Source organism: Taudactylus pleione, unplaced genomic scaffold (assembly GCF_031769625.1).
Source record: "Taudactylus pleione unplaced genomic scaffold, aTauple2 ptg000490l, whole genome shotgun sequence".
Lineage (NCBI taxonomy): Eukaryota > Metazoa > Chordata > Amphibia > Anura > Myobatrachidae > Taudactylus > Taudactylus pleione.
In genome coordinates, this window is record NW_028284892.1 from 3,807,028 (window position 1) to 3,830,136 (window position 23,109).

Genomic DNA, 23,109 nt, shown 5'->3' on the forward strand with positions numbered 1-23,109 from the left:
ACAAATAATCAGACTTTAGTTGCATACACACAACGATTTTGTTACCAACGATTTTCTGTCAGATTATCTGTCAGATTTTTTTAAAGTGTAATGAACAATTTTTTTATTTTTAACTACAAACGATTTTTGCATATTCCCTTAATGTAAATCGTTCAGTTGGTCAGTCTGACTGAACTACAAACGTGAACACGCATGAACGATAATCCTTCATTGTTTTAACATAGAAAGTGAACGATTTTTTCAATGATTAATGATATCGTTATCGATAATCGTTCAAAAAATCGTTGTGTGTATATGCACCGTTTCAGTTCACTGAGGCCTAGTGACATCACTGAGACCTCTATGGAGCATAATTAGACATTTTGCAGGTGACGTAACAAGATTTTACAATGGCCCCCGTAACATCCAGGGGCGAAAAAATAACATATATAAGCTGCAGTCCTTGCTGCTTTTGGCTTACACCCTTGAATGCTTCCACTGCATATAGGTTAGTGTGGTGCTGATGTGTCCAGTTTCTGTTCCAATAGATGGAGGGAGGGCGTAAGGTTGATGGGGAGCTGCTATGATACTCCTCCTGAATGTTTTCAGCACTGTGCAAAGAATATTATAAATCCTACGCCACTGCCAGTTTGACTATTGATACAAGTCACCGACTTCAGTTGCGGGATGGTCTTTCACAGAGATATGACAGCGAGCTCTGAGGATCTCCTGGATATCTTTCTGTTTTACTATTTTAGGACAGAGCACAGTTTACTTTTCTCTACAACACATGACCTGCTTTGCACCACTTTGTATTTAGATCTACCAGGGTATATATGTGCTAGGCATGTGTTTGTTGTATAAAGGTGCATACACACACGATTTTTTGAACGATTATCGTTAAACGATATCGTTTAACGATAATCGTTTGAAAGAATCGTTCACTTTCTGAGTCAAACGATGAACGATTATTGTTCATGCGCGTTCACGTTTGTAGTTTGTAGTTCAGTCAGACTTGTCAACTCAACGATTTTCATTAAGTTAATATGCAAAAATCGTTTGTAGTTCATAAAAATAGTTCATTACATTTAAATGAACATAGTAAATGAACAACTTTAGCAAACGATTTTAGTCAATTTTTTCAAGGTAGAAAATCGTTTACTAAAATCGTTCATTAACTAAATCGTTGTGTGTGTAAATCTCATATGTAACAAACAGAATTTGTGGCTCTAGTTCTGCCTTGGTTTGTGGATTTTGTATTTTAATTGCACCTTGTGAATGTCCTTCCCTGTCCTTATAACGCCGCCTGGCCTCTGTGAGCCGGAACCTCTCTCTCCCTCTCTGCAATATTCGGGATGGAGATAACGTGTGGATTATAGCTAACGCCTGATAAAGATTCCCCTAATTGCTTGGCTTACCTCAGGTTTTATCATCAAAGCAAGGCGTTATTCCTTCTCCTGCCCTCCCTTCTCTCTTTATTATCTCTTAATTAATCACTCTGGCTTCCACACTTAGCAGATAATTAGTGTCTCCTGGGTACAAGGCTCATTTTCATAACCTCCCGCTCCAAGACACAGAAAGACAGGGCCCGGTAAGGTAGAAGCGAGGATAAAAAAAATTATGAGGCTGGAAAACCATTCTTCATGCTGATTATCATTGTTATCCTGGAGACGGAGAGCAGGCGGAATATAAGTGTAGACCACAAGTTACCGCATGACTTATCTCTGCCAGAAACTGACGTTGGCATCCATTACAATTTGTGTCAGTCCTTTGACTACTTTATGATGTATCTGCTGCGTCCTGAAGGCCGGCAATCCGAAATGCAGTCTTTCCTAGGCAGGACGTGGGGGGGTTTGAGGCTTAGTCGTACAGTGCAGATTTTTATTTGAAGGACTCATCCTCCCTCCTGGTCGTGGGATTAATGAGTGTTTCCACCATTCAGACCATTTCACCTAAGAGGAAAATGGACCACCCTCAACCAAGGGTTAAAAAAAACGACTCCAGACGTTTAATATGTAGATTTTGTTAAAAGAAAAAAAAATGTTCCTATAATTCCCTGCTGTATATGCAATGCTTTAGCTCATAGTGGTGGTCACACCACAATTTGTTCAATCTATTCAGTTGCAGATCTAAAGGAGGAGTGTTAGAAGTTCCTTTCACACTAGTAGTATAAAAATTTTATTATGGTATTTTAAAGAACACGTAGCCCCTCAATTAATTTTCGAAGTTCCGTAGCATTAATCTTAGCTCCGCCCAATTGTTTCAGTAAGCCCCACCTCCATCCCTGATTGATCTGCCTCCTTCTCCTTCAATGCATTAGGTCACCCCCCTTGCCAGTATCCGGGGCCCGGCCAGGCTCCCTACCGACCTGGGTGCATGCACATTTCGTAAACGCTGTTGAGCCTTGTTGGACGTTATGATGAATACCACCCACACTTGGTGTGGGTGGGACTTAATAACTGCCCCACCCACTTTTTGCGACAGTCCACGCTAATTGCAAAAAGGGCTCCAGGTTTACCAACCCTTCACACTCCCTACATTTTCCCGCAAAAACTTTTCCCATCCCAGCTGTAATTAATTTGTCTTCTATGTGCTTTTGTGTCAGCCGGTTATATAAATGTCCGGCGGTGACTTGATCGCATGTGCCGAACTCTGTGACTCAAAATAATGATGATATGCTTGTTTTCACACTTTAATGGCACTTCTCCTTCTACTTCTATCAGCATAAATGGAATTGTCGCTTTTGAAAATCTTCTCTTCCGCTCTCCCCTGGTCATTACGAGAGCCCCGCTTCTCCACACTATCATCTCATTTACATGTTAATGGGCATCATATGGGCTCTCTGCACTCCGCAGGATAACTTGGAGTTATAGAGAGACCTCTTACGCTATAATGGCCTCCAACAGAGGCTTGAATTTTCTGATTGATTCAGAAAGCTTTTAAACGCGTATAAGTGGGTCTACACCAATGCCCTTTAACCAATGAACCATTGGAAAATGTGTGTGAGCGCTGTAGAGTGGGGATCGTTTCCATAGAAACAGAACCACTTTTTCATTCAACAAGAACTCAAACAAATGCAACGAGGCCGTTTCCCCGTTAGATTTCTTATTCTTTCTAATAGTATTTTCCAAATTTCACAACTAGTTCCTATTTCCCATCCTAGGCTTACTTCTCCATCTCTGCTCCCGCCAACCATCCTGCCCTCTCTCTGACTCCCCCTCCCAAGCCTCATCCATTAATCCCCTCTTTTTTTTTTCCACTCACTGGTAGATAAGAAATAAAATAACTTAAAGAAATAGAAGACATCGCTTTTCTTTTTTTTTTAGAAGGTCTGGTTTGAAGAGTAATGTCCTGTCATTGTTGCCTTGGAAACAGGCAGATTATATAAACCAAATAGAAATCAAAACAGGAGTGAAAAAGGCGATAAAGGCGCCGCGTAGGGGGTAGGCGAGAAGGACGCAGTCAGCAAAAGAACAAAACTGATAGTAGAAGGAGAAAAAAAACCCACAAAACTTTTATTTTTAAAAATACAGAGACCACCGTCGCTGCAAGGGGCAGGGGTGGGGAGCTGCTTTCACAGTAACAGACAAGATGCAAAATGAGGAACGTTCATTTATTGCCTGTGTTACAGGACAGTGGTAATACTACCAATAATGCACTAACAAAAACATAACGGGGTAATTAAAAACAAAAAAGACTGTGGTTCATGCCTCCAATTGCCTGTGTGAGTCCATTAAAGTCTGCATAACGACACAATAAAATCCGGTATTCTGCTTCCTGATATGGGTTGTGTCTTATATATAAAATTGATTGGTCTGTTTGTTTGCATTCGGACACCCATGCACCGATTGGGATGAACCAACATGAGGTGGTCCAGTTGGATCCTGGCTAGGTTTTAGGGGGGGTTAGGGTCCCGTTCGGACCTCCCGTTGGTGTACGCTGGGCAGAACTTTGACTTGGGGAGGCTGTTCTGGGCCTTCCACTGGATGGATGTGGACAAAAAATTTTCAGAGTGGCAACATTGGATTCCAGAAGACATACTAGGGGGATTTCATTTGAGGTCCCAGTCGGTCCTCCCGTTGGTGTATGCTGGGCAGAACTTTGACCGAGGGAACCTGTTCTGGGCCTTCCACTGGATAGATTTGGATAAAAACTTTACAGAGAGGTGGCAATTGGTCTTGGATGCCTGGCAATTGGTCTTGGATGCCTAACGTAATAACTTGAAGATTAGGTTCTGGTCAGACCTCCCATTGGTGTACGCTGGGCAGAACTTTGACCCGAGGAGTCTGTTCTGGGTCTTCCATTAGGTGGATTTGGATGAAAACTTCATAGAGGGGTGGCAATGCCGAATAATTCAGCTAGTGGCACATAAAAGTCTCCCCTTCTCATTTATTTATCAACAGTCACTTATATTTGTCAGAAACCATTTATTATTTAGTTATCAGTATGCTTTTAGATTGTGAGTGGAAACCAGAGTACCCAGAGGAATCCCATGCCAGCAAAGGAGAACAAACAGACTCCACACAGCTAGAGCCTTGGTGGGATTCAAACACGGAGCCCTTCTCCTTTTGCCCTGTACAACAGCTAAATAAAAACTGCTATCCCCAGCAATGACCTTCACCAGCATTAAGTTTTGCATTTGACGTTTTGCTGCAAAAACGGACTCAAGATGGCGCTAACAGATGTAAATTAAACATCAAAACTTCAAAGTCATTTATTAAATTTTTTTCATGTCTAAGGTTTTTACATTTTTTTAAATATTTTTTTTTTTAATTATTAACTGGAATTAAAATCCCAAAACCGGTGCTTTGGTTTCCAGCAAACACACGGGAGGAGGCAAGCTGGCACCCGCATGCACTTATCTGCTAAACGTGGCCTGGCAAAGCAGTGAGTTATACCTTACCACTCCAGGCCAGAATTGCCAACTCAACTGAGGCGGCAATAAAAGTAATCAGCCCACTTTACTAAGTAAACCCAATAGAGTTCAGTGACCTTCATATACAAACTCAGGCCCACTTCACACAATCCCAAAACCATATTTGCCTAATACCCCCACCTAATTGTCCTGAGTTTTGATCGAAAGTGGACGGTTCTTGGTGCATTGGGTCGTGGTTTAGGTGTATCGAGCTTAGTTTGGGCAAATTAAGGACAGGGCTTATTTTGACCTAATTTGGCATGTGTAATTTTTGGGAGGTACGCTTGTCACAAAGAATATCGAGGAGGCTCCCAAATTTTGGACAACTCTTACGTTCTCCAGGTAGAATATACTACCCCCTTGGATCCTGCTTAGTTCTCCAGTAAAGTGGGGTGTCCAGGGGCTTAATCACGCAATTCGTGGTGAATTGTGACAAGTGACCCAAACCTAGCGCTGACCAGTGGCACAACTTCTTGCTGCCATACCCGGCGTATCTTCTGTCTGGACCTCCCTCTCCAGGATCTACTGACGGGGAAAGTGAATTATTGGAAAGTATACCAAAAGCACACTCAACAAGCTGTTCTAAAGTACTATCCTACTCAATCAAAGAGACAAATGGAACATACATAACGGTGGGGGAGACTGTCTTCTTAGAGCTTATCTTCTAAAGGACACGGGAAACAGTGTGTCGTACTGTGGACCAGCCACATCTAATCACTCATTACTGTTGCGGGATTAGCAGCGCAAGAGCTTTAAAGTTCTACTGGATTGGGCAGTTCTTCGGTTAATTGCGTTAGCTATGTGACACCTATTGTAATAGTACTGTGAATACCTATCATCGCCAGCTGTCCCAGATTGTAAATAATTGGCCCTGGATTTTTTTATTTTCTTTACCTTTGGGGTGTCGCTCTTTGCTCTGGTGCTTCTAGTACATTCAGCTGATGCAACAAACTACTGAGACACAGACCACACTGTGCTAGAAGCACCAGAGCAGAGAGTGACACCCCAGGCAGGAAGGAGGAACTGCACTAGTTGTGACAGGTGCAGGGTGCTAGAATAAACACTATTATAGAGGCGTATTCCGTATACAATAAAATGTCAAATATTATTATGTCTGGGATTAATATTATGTTCTAGCACAGTTATGTCCGTTCTCACTGTATCACTTGTATTATGCTTAGGTTAGGCCGATGGCTATGCAGATAGTTATAAATTTTTTTCTGTAATATCCACTCCACCCCCCCCCCCCTAAAATATCCAAGATGGCAAAAAACATCAATGGTTAAATTGATATTTATTTAACACAAAGGGGGTCCTGAGACAGTCCTAGGAATAAATATATAAATAGGTGCTGCAGTTTGTGATGAACCAGGAATTTTCAATTCTCAAAAAGTGAGAACCAAGTCAACAACCATAGCTGTCATGGTCGACCTACCCTAGTGAATGAGATCTGGGAATTGGGGAGAATAAATCATATTAGAATTTAGAATGTTAAAAATTCCATCCCGTAAGTGTGATCATTTATTAAATATGAACACGCCACACTGTATCTCTTTATATTACACCCATGAATTGCTAATGGTCACAACACCCTCACATCAAAGCCATCATTTTAGGCAATAGTATCCACCCATGAAGATACTTAATATATATATATATTTTTTAATTCTTCATATATAAGACTCCCCTGCACCGCCCCCTAACCGAAAAAGAAATGAGAAGAAGCAGAGGATACCTTACCGTTAGAGAACAGGATGTACCATGACATATTTCAGTATTGTCCTGATATATAACGTTGTGTTCTACAGCTTCAGGGTTAGAACATGGTCTACCATGAATAGATCCAGCAGGGGTGGTGATTAAAAATTGTGCCACACTGGAGACAATTATTTATAAGTAGGAACAGTAAAAAAAAAAATAATAATAAAAAATAAATAAAAAAAATCACTTTTTATGACAATTATTAAGTAGCATGAAACAAGAAGGTTTTAACTTATTTCCACTGGGTACTTATTTTCCAGAGATTAATTTAAATTTTTTGTCGAGCTAGCTTTCGCTTGGTGCACTTGTCGTCACAACTAGAGGTAGTTCTGTTTGTCATTATTTTTGTCAGTCGTAAAAGTTTAAAAGCAATTGTTCCAAACCATTTATTTAAAAAAAAAAGGCCTGTTGCTTCATCCCAGAAAATGGCCACCCTGGCGGAAGCAGCAGATAGACTGTAGGCACAGCTGGCAATGTACTAGCTTGTTGAGGCGACACGAATGCCACAGCCACCCCCTGTCCAAATGTTCTTGTTTTGGAGCCCCGCTATGCCAATTATTTTTATATATAATCATTCACTGTGACACCAACACAAAATGGCTGGTCTTATATCAACATTTTGGAGTGCGCCAATCCTCAATGTAGGCCCCACTCTGCTTTTGTGAGTACGCACAATGGCGTATCTATAATAGGTGCAGGGTGTGCGGTACACACGGGCCCCTAGCTCCTGGGGGGCCCACACCACACACCCTGCACCCATATATAGTTATACTTACCACTCCGCAGTCTCCAGAGTGCTGCAGCATAAATCACAGGGAAAAATGGCAGCGGCCATTTTTCCCTGGTGACTTGCGCATGCACAGCAGAGATGTCCCCAGGAATAAGGCGGGGGCGCCATTTTTCTGAAGACCCGCACATGAGCAGTAGATTCTGTCGCCAAGCCAGACTCTACCGTGCTGCCAGAGAAGAGGGGTCCCGCTCTGTGCCGGTACATGGTCCCTCTCCTCTCGCATTCAGGCTGGCGCCTGTGCAAGTTAGCATTATCTCCAGTCACCCCCTGCATTTAGTGCCTTTTACTGCTTTGTAGTTGTAGGTGTTTATATGTAGGGTATAGATGACCCAGCACTGCGTCTTCCTAGGGGGCATACTTGCCTAGTCCCACTGAATGTGCAGGAGACTTCAAAAATTCAAGAGCCGGGAACAGCCCGGGGGCTTGTTGACCCATTTCACGGTATATCGAATTAATTGTGGCCCTACCTCCCCTCCCTGCTGCCCGGTGTGGGCAGCGGATGGCGCAGCTGTGATGATGAGATTCAGGCAATTATGAACCCACTCGGAATTTCAGCAAGTATGCTTTGTGGCTGCTACCTAAGGTGGTAGATAAATATCAGAGCCCGATTAACACCCCAATGAGCCCTAGGTAACATACTGGTTTGGACAGCCTTAAGTGCCCAGTGGGCCCTAGAAGTGAGCATAGGGTACCCATGGCATAATTTAGCTACGCAGAAAATGGCTGCCAATATACCACGTCTGTCCCCATAACTTATGGACTGATCTAAGCCACTATGTGAGGGAAAAAAAATGAAAAAAATCAATTCCCATGTTTAGAGGAAAGAGACTGGTTATTTAGGCCGCCTGTGCTTTCCTTTCCCATGTCAGCCTTGTTCTACCTGTATAATTTATACCTCAGAGTACAGGCATTTTCTATTTAAAGGTGCTGTCGGTGATGTTCTCCTGACTTTAGACCACCATCTGCACATTTTGCCGCCTATGGGAATTCCCTCATAAAACAGTCCTCACTTTATCAAACTGCTGCCTCTTTACGGGAGATGAAAGTTTTCTTGGAATTACCCACAAAAAGAAAAGAAAAAAAAATGTGAAAACCACTTAGATAAATCTCCACGTAGCGTGAAAAAATGAACAGGATGTGTGCGCGCGCTTACCCCCCCCCCCCCCCCGCTTGCCTTTTTCTTTCCATTATTTTCTCTCTTTTTTTTTAAGGCAGGAACTGGTCTTTGATCTCCGAGCTAGCCATGAAATATTTGTGGGGAAGGGAATTGAAAAATGAAGGGATTGTGAACAGGTTTCTAAGATGTGTCGGCTGCAGAGGATCAGAGGGAAGATGGACACTGAGAATGTCTAGAACCCCCGAAGGGTGAGAGGTCGAGGGGCCTGGAGTCGGTATCTAGAGAACAGTGATTTTGGAACATGTGTAGAAAAGCAGGCATTACGCACAAGATCAATCCCCCAGCAATATCAAACAGGACCCATATCGTTAACCCACCACGTATGTATGAGGTGGTGCCAACTGGTAGAAGCTCTGTTACTAGAAGAGACTTTCTTTCTTTCTTTCAGGACCACTCCTCCTTGTAGGGATGGCCATTGATGAATCATAATCATCAATGTTTTTCCTATTGATGGGGGAGAACTAGATGGTTTCCCTCCATCGATGGAAGAGCATAACCAAATAGTTTTTTTACATGGTGCCGGGACACTGAGCATAGCTCCGCCCCCCAACACCAGCAAAGTCACGCCCCCCCAGATCTGATTGGCTGATCTGATGGGCTAGTCAGTCATAGAACATGGATGACCATCGGCTGGTGAAACTATCGATGGCCATCCATTGCATAGTTGGTTACCATCTATGGCCACTTGCTATTTTGCCATCAATGGATAACCATACCGTTGGCCATCCCTACCTCCTTGTAATGCTGAAAGGGATGTCCAAGGCATACTTGCCAACGCTCCCTGAATGTCATCGAGACTCCCTGAAATAGTAGCAAACTCCCTGACGAGTCTAGCAATCTCCCTAATTACACCTTACCCCCATTATGTAGCTTTTACACACTTAGAAAAAAAATAATTATATATATATATATATAAGCTCTCATGAGCAGGGACCTCTTCCCTCATGTGCTTCTCTTTACATTTTCTTCTACTCCTTACTCCCCATTAGGGCACCTAACACCTGACTGCCAACTCCCGGCAGCTTATTGTGAGTGCTTTAATCGCTATTGCAGCAATGTATATAAGTCGTGTCCTTGTCCTGCACTGTAATGTACTGTAAGTTACTTGTTTCTTGTTCACCTATTAGTTCTATGTACTATGTAAGGCGCTGCGGAACACTTGTGGTGCCATATAAATAAAGGATAATAATAATAATAATATTCAAATGGGATCATCAGTGTAATTTCCCTGCATTGGTTATAAGGCACTTTGATTTATCTGTGTGTTTTCATCAACAAGTGGATCTTACTGAGCTACAACTGCTGCTTTGGGGCTCATTTACATTTGGATGTAAGTGAACTTTATGCCACGCCCCTCAGATGTACAGTACACGCCCACTTTAACGCCGCGCACAAGGGGGTTGTCTTCACAATCTCCCTGAAATGTTTTTATTTTTCAAAAGTAGCCAAGTATGGGCCAAGGACATGTGCGACATCGCATCCTCACCAGAGAGAGAAGCGGGATCAAGGAGAGCGCACCATCCCTGAAATTCGGCTAGTACTCGTTAAAGCAGCCATTGGAAGCAGCCATTTTGTGGGCTGAACCAAGGTCCAGGTGTCACTAGGAACTGGTGAAATCACAAAAAGAATGAAAATAGAGCTTTTTTTTTCCAGTTAAACTAGATTTAAAAAAAAAAAAAAAAAACATTATTGAAACTAAAGTGCAAATCTGGACTTTCATTTCCGGCAAGTCGCTTACACGCCCGCACATCTGCAAAGACTGGTCCAGTGAAGTGGTGAGTTAACCCATACTGCTACTACCAGTTTTCTCTTTAAATGGTATCTATAACTGAATATTGGCGCGATAGCCCTCTCAGTAATAAATAAGGGGCTACACACGAGGACCCGACGGTCAGAATACAGACAGCGGCATCCCGGCGGTCAAATTCTTGGTATTTAAACCCAAATCTTAACCCTTAGCCTAACCCTCCCCTCACACAGCCTAACCCTAACCCGCCCCTCACACAGCTTAACCCTAACCCGCCCCTCACACAGCTTAACCCTAACCCGCCCCTGACGCAGCCTAACCCTAACCCGCCCCTCACACAGCCTAACCCTTACCCGCCCCTCACGCAGCCTAACCCTAACCCACCCGACGCAGCCTAACCCTAACCCGCCCCTCACGCAGCCTAACCCTAACCCACCCCTGACGCAGCCTAACCCTAACCCACCCCTCACACAGCCTAACCCTTACCCGCCCCTCACGCAGCCTAACCCTAACCCACCCCTGACGCAGCCTAACCTTACGCAGCCTAACACTAACCCACCCCCTAGTGCTAATCCTAATACTGCCGCTGTCGATATTGTGACGGTCAGGATCAGGGGCATCTTAAGAGAGGAGGGGGCCCTTGTGCATTCCCCGTCCGTGGCCCCCTCCTCTCTCCCCGGCGGCCATCAGCCGACTGACGTGGCTGGCCGGCCACCGCAGCATGAGTAGACTCTGGGCACTAGAGTGTGCGCATAGTCTACTGAGCATGCGCAGATCGACAGACTGCCAATGGCGGACGCGGGACCTCGGAGAGGTGAGTTTTAGAACACACCCTGCACCCATTATAGAGAGGCCCCTGGTCAGGATGGCAGAATGTAGATAGAGACACTAGCTTTTGTCCTCCATACATATGCAGAGCCAGAATGTAATAACTTGCAATCCAGTGGGTACTGAGGGGGGTTCTCTGGAGACAACAGGCGCACAATCTACGTTACCGCATACAGTCAAATTTGTTTTCCAGAATTCACAGGGGACGGGGCTATCCCACAGCATTCAATTTGAAAATGCCAATTTTTCACACAGCAGGATCATGCATTTCTACATTTAACTCCTTACAATAAGAGAGTGTGAGAGAGAACACTGGGGAGATGAGCTGGATTAGAGACCAGTCAATGCACCCAGGGAAATAAAGGGTTTCTATAGAGCGGGTTGCACTATAGGTGTTAGGTAGCAGTACTCCCAGACATTGCCTTGGAAACAACGCCAAACGTTGGAAAGTCACAGAAAGAAAATTCTGCTATGTTGAACTTTCAAGGTTATTTTTTTTCTTTTTATACCACGCAATTTATCTATTTTGTAACCCAGCATACACTATCGTGTATAGAGCATGTCAATGCAGATACTAGTTACCAACTTTTTCTTTTTATCCTTCCCAGCAGCCTCCACTCCACGGTGGCCCCTACGCTCAGCATGCTGTCAGCCATAGCGTTCCTGCAAGTTATTTTTCTGTCATTTTTTTTCTCCCAAAGAAAATGTGACCTCCAGTAAAGCACAGTGAATGGTAGCTCCAGAGATTGGTGTATGTGCGATAAATCCCCGAGCTGGCAGACTGAAGGGTGCTAGTTAGCCCCAGGGGGAATAAGCCTTCTAGGCCTGTAAAGACAGGATGGGGAGAGTCTGGGGTTAATGACAAGGTCTGTGCAAGCCTTTCAGATTGTAGCAGGAAATTCCTCAGATTCCTGGCTTGTGGGGTCATTGCTGAGCTGAGGCTGCAGGGAGAGCAGAGGGGAGGAGGGGGGGGGGGGGGTTGAGCAATAGGATTATACACAATTATACTGCAACGGGGCAAAATGGATGCATGCTGGGCTGTAATAAATACCCGCCACATTAAAACATACATTCTGTGCCTCTTATTTTACACAAGACATGCCGCTGGGACTGCTCATGGAAAAAAAAAAAAAAAGCCTGATCTGCGTTAGAGGGAACAGCCCAGCAGGAGACAGATGTTTATTGAACATTTTACAAGATTTGAAAATGTCATGTTTGCAGATCAGTGATGGGATTCATTGTCTGTCGCACACTCCACTTCCTGTATAGCAAAAAAAAAAAAAAAAAGTTGTACTGTATGTGCAAAGAAAAAAACACCCCCCCTCCCCCCTTGTAAGTTTAAAATTGCCTCAGGGTCCTTGCACATATAAAATACATTGAAAGGGAAGTCTGTTTTTTTTTTAATTCATAGACTGTTAATGTTAATAAGATGATTTACTATTTGCTGTTATTACATTTTCTGCTGCCTTATTGAGGAAATTAAGCCTATATAGGGGGGGGGGGGGATTTACTAAAACTTCTAGAAAGTTTTTCCCACAGCAAGCAATCACATTCCAGCTCTCATTTTCTGAACTGTGCTCTATAGAATAACCGGAATCTGATTGGTTGATACAGGCAACACCTCCACTGTTCCTTATTAGAAGTTTTAGTAGGCGGAGCAGTTTTATGTGTGTATGTAATTCAAAAGTTTTATGTCCTATCAGAACTTTAAAAACGTCTACTTTGAAATTGTAACTTTTTATAAGGACCCAAAAAGAGCCCTTTAACATCCTGTAAAGGGGGAGGATTAGTTTAGGTTTAGGCAGCAGGGGAGGGAGGGGTATTGGTAGCTAGAGGAGAAGGGTTAGGATACCTACCGGTGTCGGTATCCTAACCCTGTTGGGATGCCAGCATTGGGATTTTGACCTATGGGACCCCGAGCACCGGCAACCCAGTACCCAACCCTATTTTCAAATATATAAAATATACTTACAGTATGAAGAAGAAAATAATGTGTTAAAAAGTTGTTGTTTTTTGGCAAAGACACACATTCTGCATTTTTTTCCCCCTGAAGATCTGACAAGTAGGTGGCGCTGTTCCATTGCTGTCCGTACAGAGGTTTTCATGTAACAGACTGACAACCGCCACTAGAGTACAGTCATAGGGTACACTGAGATATTACTCAGCAATCAGTCACATTTATAGCTTATCACATGGGAGCGAAAATGCTGACTTATAGCCAAATGCTTTTCTAAAAATGAATTGCTGTAATTAGTACCTGCGTTTCCACTAAAAGGAGTCACTACTTCACTGTGAATGAAATCACATCATTTTATGTGCAGGGAGATGTATTTCTTTTTTTTAGCAATGACTATCATCATGTGTCTTAAGGGTGATACTCAATCTTGATATACGTTGTATCTTATCTGGTTGAATCCTATCCTGTTCCTTGCTTGAGCTGCAATCATCCAGTTGCTTTGCATCATCTATCTACAGGTCCAGCTGATGTATTATCATATATCTCAAAATGACATTTCTCTAATAATGGCACTGTGAGGAGGCATAGCCGCATTACGAGGGGTCATGGTATCATCATGATGGGGATTGACTGCATTACAATGGCTGCATCACTATGGGGTGTGTCTGCATCAAGATGGGGCGTGGCTATGGGTGGATATCGGAAGCCTGGCATTCCTTAGTTTCCATGCGATGACTACTAGACATCACATTGCAACCAACGATGGTTTTACTGTGCGCATGCACAGAAGCATTCAGAGCTTTACGTTAGCTGAGCTGCAGACACCATTTCCCGGTGTCCCCAACTGCACAGAAGCAGCCAACCATCGGATGGACATCGGATGGTTGGCCGATGGCTGGCAACTATCGAATACCCGCAATTCCATGGTAAAAAGTATCCATCAAAACGGAAACATGGACAGACCCAACCATCGGCTTATGATGTCCATCCCTAGGTCTGGCCACTTCCTGTGTCACCACAGATGTACAAGATCTTGTGGCCATGATGACATAATTGCGGCACCAATGTTATATCATACTTACCTGCTCTTCCGGAATTTTGGGAAGTTCCCCAATCAGGTGGACGGGGGTGTGAGCATTAAGATGCAATTTGTGACTGCATAATATGGTTGGTGCTATACAAATAATAATAATAATGATTTGCCTGATTCGTAGTCATATGCAATGCCAGACTGAGGGCCTGATTCAGACCCGCTCGCGAGCGCTGTGCGCTCGCAAGCGGGTCGATGGTGGCCCAGTGCGCATGCACACGACAGCCGGCTCCGTCGTGCGCATACGCGAGACCCGGATAGCAACGGGCAATCCGTCGCTCCGGGTCTCGTACCAAAGGGGGCGTGCTGTCGATGTTGAGTGACAGCATGCCCCCTTTGGTGGGCGGGCCGGAAGCGTGGCTGCCCAGACGGAGGCATTCTCATGGGAACGCCTACCGTCTGGGGCCGGCCCCACTGACATCACAAGTGAAGTCAGTTGGAGAGATTACGGCTCTGTTAGAGCCGAAAGCACTCTGGGGCTTGTGGCAACGAGACCCTACCACAATGGTCTCGTCGCAAGCCCGATGGTCGCGATGGTCTTGACCCTGATTCAGAGCGAGCGCTCGCTTTTTGCGAGTGCCTCTGAATCATGCCCACAGCTCCTGCCTCCACAAGCTAGCCACCCAGTTACTATATATAGTAAATAAACTTTTTAACAATGTGGAATTATCTTTGAAAAAGCAACAAAACTAGATTAAATATATATTTCTAATTATATTTGATGTAACAACAAAACAATTATCAATTTCCAGCTGATTCTAGTCAAAATAAAAGAGTTGCTTTACCTCTTAGGTAGCTAACGGATGAGACAGCTGAATTCGCCTGATCCTAAACCTTCCAGAGAGCTTTTCAGAAATACAAGAAGCGGTGACCTTGTTCTTCCCAAAAACACTCTGTTCCTGCTGGCAGCACTGAGCAACAAGTTATTAAACCTCTGTATAGTGGCTACTGCTCATTACCTGCATGTCGATGAGAAGCCAGTAAGGGGAGAGAGACGTGTATTACCCTGCAGGTTTTGGGGCTAGAAAAAAAAAAACTGCTGAAAGGCTGTAACATATAGTATAACCAGGCTGTAACATATAGTATAACCAGGCTGTAACATATAGTATAACCAGGCTGTAACATATAGTATAACCAGGCTGTAACATATAGTATAACCAGGCTGTAACATATAGTATAACCAGGCTGTAACATATAGTATAACCAGGCTGTAACATATAGTATAACCAGGCTGTAACATATAGTATAACCAGGCTGTAACATATAGTATAACCAGGCTGTAACATATAGTATAACCAGGCTGTAACATATAGTATAACCAGGCTGTAACATATAGTATAACCAGGCTGTAACATATAGTATAACCAGGCTGTAACATATAGTATAAGCAGGCTGTAACATATAGTATAACCAGGCTGTAACATATAGTATAACCAGGCTGTAACATATAGTATAACCAGGCTGTAACATATAGTATAACCAGGCTGTAACATATAGTATAACCAGGCTGTAACATATAGTATAACCAGGCTGTAACATATAGTATAACCAGGCTGTAACATATAGTATAACCAGGCTGTAACATATAGTATAACCAGGCTGTAACATATAGTATAACCAGGCTGTAACATATAGTATAACCAGGCTGTAACATATAGTATAACCAGGCTGTAACATATAGTATAACCAGGCTGTAACATATAGTATAACCAGGCTGTAACATATAGTATAACCAGGCTGTAACATATAGTATAACCAGGCTGTAACATATAGTATAACCAGGCTGTAACATATAGTATAACCAGGCTGTAACATATAGTATAACCAGGCTGTAACATATAGTATAAGCAGGCTGTAACATATAGTATAACAGGCTGTAACATATAGTATAACCAGGCTGTAACATATAGTATAACCAGGCTGTAACATATAGTATAACCAGGCTGTAACATATAGTATAACCAGGCTGTAACATATAGTATAACCAGGCTGTAACATATAGTATAACCAGGCTGTAACATATAGTATAAGCAGGCTGTAACATATAGTATAACCAGGCTGTAACATATAGTATAACCAGGCTGTAACATATAGTATAACCAGGCTGTAACATATAGTATAACCAGGCTGTAACATATAGTATAACCAGGCTGTAACATATAGTATAACCAGGCTGTAACATATAGTATAACCAGGCTGTAACATATAGTATAACCAGGCTGTAACATATAGTATAACCAGGCTGTAACATATAGTATAACCAGGCTGTAACATATAGTATAACCAGGCTGTAACATATAGTATAACCAGGCTGTAACATATAGTATAACCAGGCTGTAACATATAGTATAACCAGGCTGTAACATATAGTATAACCAGGCTGTAACATATAGTATAACCAGGCTGTAACATATAGTATAACCAGGCTGTAACATATAGTATAAGCAGGCTGTAACATATAGTATAACCAGGCTGTAACATATAGTATAACCAGGCTGTAACATATAGTATAAGCAGGCTGTAACATATAGTATAACCAGGCTGTAACATATAGTATAACCAGGCTGTAACATATAGTATAACCAGGCTGTAACATATAGTATAACCAGGCTGTAACATATAGTATAACCAGGCTGTAACATATAGTATAACCAGGCTGTAACATATAGTATAACCAGGCTGTAACATATAGTATAACCAGGCTGTAAACATATAGTATAACCAGGCTGTAACATATAGTATAACCAGGCTGTAACATATAGTATAACCAGGCTGTAACATATAGTATAACCAGGCTGTAACATATAGTATAACCAGGCTGTAACATATAGTATAACCAGGCTGTAACATATAGTATAAGCAGGCTGTAACATATAGTATAACCAGGCTGTAACATATAGTATAAACCAGGCTGTAACATATAGTATAAGCAGGCTGTAACATATAGTATAACCAGGCTGTAACATATAGTATAACCAGGCTGTAACATATAGTATAACCAGGCTGTAACATATAGTATAACCAGGCTGTAACATATAGTATAACCAGGCTGTAACATATAGTATAACCAGGCTGTAACATATAGTATAACCAGGCTGTAACATATAGTATAAGCAGGCTGTAACATATAGTATAAGCAGGCTGTAACATATAGTATAACCAGGCTGTAACATATAGTATAACCAGGCTGTAACATATAGTATAACCAGGCTGTAACATATAGTATAACCAGGCTGTAACATATAGTATAAGCCAGGCTGTAACATATAGTATAACCAGGCTGTAACATATAGTATAACCAGGCTGTAACATATAGTATAACCAGGCTGTAACATATAGTATAACCAGGCTGTAACATATAGTATAACCAGGCTGTAACATATAGTATAACCAGGCTGTAACATATAGTATAACCAGGCTGTAACATATAGTATAACCAGGCTGTAACATATAGTATAACCAGGCTGTAACATATAGTATAACCAGGCTGTAACATATAGTATAACCAGGCTGTAACATATAGTATAACCAGGCTGTAACATATAGTATAACCAGGCTGTAACATATAGTATAACCAGGCTGTAACATATAGTATAACCAGGCTGTAACATATAGTATAACCAGGCTGTAACATATAGTATAACCAGGCTGTAACATATAGTATAACCAGGCTGTAACATATAGTATAAGCCAGGCTGTAACATATAGTATAACCAGGCTGTAACATATAGTATAACCAGGCTGTAACATATAGTATAACCAGGCTGTAACATATAGTATAACCAGGCTGTAACATATAGTATAACCAGGCTGTAACATATAGTATAACCAGGCTGTAACATATAGTATAACCAGGCTGTAACATATAGTATAACCAGGCTGTAACATATAGTATAAGCAGGCTGTAACATATAGTATAAGCAGGCTGTAACATATAGTATAACCAGGCTGTAACATATAGTATAACCAGGCTGTAACATATAGTATAACCAGGCTGTAACATATAGTATAACCAGGCTGTAACATATAGTATAACCAGGCTGTAACATATAGTATAACCAGGCTGTAACATATAGTATAACCAGGCTGTAACATATAGTATAACCAGGCTGTAACATATAGTATAACCAGGCTGTAACATATAGTATAAGCCAGGCTGTAACATATAGTATAACCAGGCTGTAACATATAGTATAACCAGGCTGTAACATATAGTATAACCAGGCTGTAACATATAGTATAACCAGGCTGTAACATATAGTATAACCAGGCTGTAACATATAGTATAAGCAGGCTGTAACATATAGTATAACCAGGCTGTAACATATAGTATAACCAGGCTGTAACATATAGTATAACCAGGCTGTAACATATAGTATAACCAGGCTGTAACATATAGTATAACCAGGCTGTAACATATAGTATAACCAGGCTGTAACATATAGTATAACCAGGCTGTAACATATAGTATAACCAGGCTGTAACATATAGTATAAGCCAGGCTGTAACATATAGTATAACCAGGCTGTAACATATAGTATAACCAGGCTGTAACATATAGTATAACCAGGCTGTAACATATAGTATAACCAGGCTGTAACATATAGTATAACCAGGCTGTAACATATAGTATAACCAGGCTGTAACATATAGTATAAGCAGGCTGTAACATATAGTATAACCAGGCTGTAACATATAGTATAACCAGGCTGTAACATATAGTATAACCAGGCTGTAACATATAGTATAAGCAGGCTGTAACATATAGTATAACCAGGCTGTAACATATAGTATAACCAGGCTGTAACATATAGTATAACCAGGCTGTAACATATAGTATAACCAGGCTGTAACATATAGTATATAGTATAAGCAGGCTGTAACATATAGTATAAGCAGGCTGTAACATATAGTATAACCAGGCTGTAACATATAGTATAACCAGGCTGTAACATATAGTATAACCAGGCTGTAACATATAGTATAACCAGGCTGTAACATATAGTATAACCAGGCTGTAACATATAGTATAACCAGGCTGTAACATATAGTATAAGCAGGCTGTAACATATAGTATAACCAGGCTGTAACATATAGTATAAGCAGGCTGTAACATATAGTATAACCAGGCTGTAACATATAGTATAACCAGGCTGTAACATATAGTATAACCAGGCTGTAACATATAGTATAACCAGGCTGTAACATATAGTATAACCAGGCTGTAACATATAGTATAACCAGGCTGTAACATATAGTATAACCAGGCTGTAACATATAGTATAACCAGGCTGTAACATATAGTATAACCAGGCTGTAACATATAGTATAACCAGGCTGTAACATATAGTATAACCAGGCTGTAACATATAGTATAACCAGGCTGTAACATATAGTATAACCAGGCTGTAACATATAGTATAAGCAGGCTGTAACATATAGTATAACCAGGCTGTAACATATAGTATAACCAGGCTGTAACATATAGTATAACCAGGCTGTAACATATAGTATAACCAGGCTGTAACATATAGTATAACCAGGCTGTAACATATAGTATAACCAGGCTGTAACATATAGTATAAGCAGGCTGTAACATATAGTATAACCAGGCTGTAACATATAGTATAACCAGGCTGTAACATATAGTATAACCAGGCTGTAACATATAGTATAACCAGGCTGTAACATATAGTATAACCAGGCTGTAACATATAGTATAACCAGGCTGTAACATATAGTATAACCAGGCTGTAACATATAGTATAACCAGGCTGTAACATATAGTATAACCAGGCTGTAACATATAGTATAACCAGGCTGTAACATATAGTATAAGCAGGCTGTAACATATAGTATAACCAGGCTGTAACATATAGTATAACCAGGCTGTAACATATAGTATAACCAGGCTGTAACATATAGTATAACCAGGCTGTAACATATAGTATAACCAGGCTGTAACATATAGTATAACCAGGCTGTAACATATAGAATAACCAGGCTGTAACATATAGTATAACCAGGCTGTAACATATAGTATAACCAGGCTGTAACATATAGTATAACCAGGCTGTAACATATAGTATAACCAGGCTGTAACATATAGTATAACCAGGCTGTAACATATAGTATAACCAGGCTGTAACATATAGTATAACCAGGCTGTAACATATAGTATAACCAGGCTGTAACATATAGTATAACCAGGCTGTAACATATAGTATAACCAGGCTGTAACATATAGTATAAGCAGGCTGTAACATATAGTATAACCAGGCTGTAACATATAGTATAACCAGGCTGTAACATATAGTATAAGCAGGCTGTAACATATAGTATAACCAGGCTGTAACATATAGTATAACCAGGCTGTAACATATAGTATAACCAGGCTGTAACATATAGTATAACCAGGCTGTAACATATAGTATAACCAGGCTGTAACATATAGTATAACCAGGCTGTAACATATAGTATAACCAGGCTGTAACATATAGTATAACCAGGCTGTAACATATAGTATAACCAGGCTGTAACATATAGTATAACCAGGCTGTAACATATAGTATAACCAGGCTGTAACATATAGTATAACCAGGCTGTAACATATAGTATAACCAGGCTGTAACATATAGTATAACCAGGCTGTAACATATAGTATAAGCAGGCTGTAACATATAGTATAACCAGGCTGTAACATATAGTATAACCAGGCTGTAACATATAGTATAAGCAGGCTGTAACATATAGTATAACCAGGCTGTAACATATAGTATAACCAGGCTGTAACATATAGTATAACCAGGCTGTAACATATAGTATAACCAGGCTGTAACATATAGTATAACCAGGCTGTAACATATAGTATAACCAGGCTGTAACATATAGTATAACCAGGCTGTAACATATAGTATAAGCAGGCTGTAACATATAGTATAACCAGGCTGTAACATATAGTATAACCAGGCTGTAACATATAGTATAACCAGGCTGTAACATATAGTATAACCAGGCTGTAACATATAGTATAACCAGGCTGTAACATATAGAATAACCAGGCTGTAACATATAGTATAACCAGGCTGTAACATATAGTATAACCAGGCTGTAACATATAGTATAACCAGGCTGTAACATATAGAATAACCAGGCTGTAACATATAGTATAACCAGGCTGTAACATATAGTATAACCAGGCTGTAACATATAGTATAACCAGGCTGTAACATATAGTATAACCAGGCTGTAACATATAGTATAACCAGGCTGTAACATATAGTATAACCAGGCTGTAACATATAGTATAACCAGGCTGTAACATATAGTATAACCAGGCTGTAACATATAGTATAACCAGGCTGTAACATATAGTATAACCAGGCTGTAACATATAGTATAACCAGGCTGTAACATATAGTATAACCAGGCTGTAACATATAGTATAACCAGGCTGTAACATATAGTATAACCAGGCTGTAACATATAGTATAACCAGGCTGTAACATATAGTATAACCAGGCTGTAACATATAGTATAACCAGGCTGTAACATATAGTATAACCAGGCTGTAACATATAGAATAACCAGGCTGTAACATATAGTATAACCAGGCTGTAACATATAGTATAACCAGGCTGTAACATATAGTATAACCAGGCTGTAACATATAGTATAACCAGGCTGTAACATATAGAATAACCAGGCTGTAACATATAGTATAACCAGGCTGTAACATATAGTATAACCAGGCTGTAACATATAGTATAACCAGGCTGTAACATATAGTATAACCAGGCTGTAACATATAGTATAACCAGGCTGTAACATATAGTATAACCAGGCTGTAACATATAGTATAACCAGGCTGTAACATATAGTATAACCAGGCTGTAACATATAGTATAACCAGGCTGTAACATATAGTATAACCAGGCTGTAACATATAGTATAACCAGGCTGTAACATATAGTATAACCAGGCTGTAACATATAGTATAACCAGGCTGTAACATATAGAATAACCAGGCTGTAACATATAGTATAACCAGGCTGTAACATATAGTATAACCAGGCTGTAACATATAGTATAACCAGGCTGTAACATATAGTATAACCAGGCTGTAACATATAGTATAACCAGGCTGTAACATATAGAATAACCAGGCTGTAACATATAGTATAACCAGGCTGTAACATATAGTATAACCAGGCTGTAACATATAGTATAACCAGGCTGTAACATATAGTATAACCAGGCTGTAACATATAGAATAACCAGGCTGTAACATATAGTATAACCAGGCTGTAACATATAGTATAACCAGGCTGTAACATATAGTATAACCAGGCTGTAACATATAGTATAACCAGGCTGTAACATATAGTATAACCACTAAGGTTAGGGTTAATTTTGTGATCAGGATCCAAACAACCCTACCAGTATGCTTTGGATTGTGGGAGGGGACCCACGCAAAGACAGGGTGGACATACAAACTCCGCACAGACAGGGCCTCGGTGGAATTCACATCCAAGACCTCAGTGCTGTACACCAGCGGGTCAAAACAACCATTGACACTGACCATAGGACTTACCTCTTAACTTGTATTTATGGAGATATGCAATCTTTCTGTATGTATCAGCAAAAATTTGCTTTCAGAACAACTTGTTTATAGCACTGATACATAGAGGCTTATATTCATCCTCCTTCCAGCTGTTTTTACCTTACTATCTCTCATCAGTGCTGCTATAGAAACCTCAAAGAAAGCCATCCAAAACTGTCTTACTAATCATTAATGTTAAATAGTTTTCTCCATGATTTGTTAAATAGCCCCCAAGGGCAACACTTCTATTAAACACCCCTAAC

General features: G+C 40.9%; 2 protein-coding genes across 3 annotated transcripts in view; one reads left to right on the forward strand and one right to left on the reverse strand.

Annotated features, from left to right (window-relative positions):
* The window catches only part of LOC148502596 (DNA damage-regulated autophagy modulator protein 1-like), a 622,814-nt gene extending 607,725 nt beyond the window's left edge, over window positions 1–15,089 (reverse strand). The window contains exon 1 of one of the 2 annotated variants that reach the window (XM_088449676.1): window positions 15,030–15,089. The gene's annotated coding sequence lies outside the window, so the exon portion shown is untranslated. Of the gene's footprint in view, window positions 1–11,779; window positions 11,809–15,029 lie in introns of those variants that run through there. The other variant, XM_088449677.1, reaches the window with a different exon arrangement.
* KIRREL1 (kirre like nephrin family adhesion molecule 1) overlaps window positions 1–23,109 on the forward strand; it is a 237,487-nt gene that overhangs the window by 44,287 nt on the left and 170,091 nt on the right. The gene's annotated exons all lie outside the window — the stretch shown is intronic.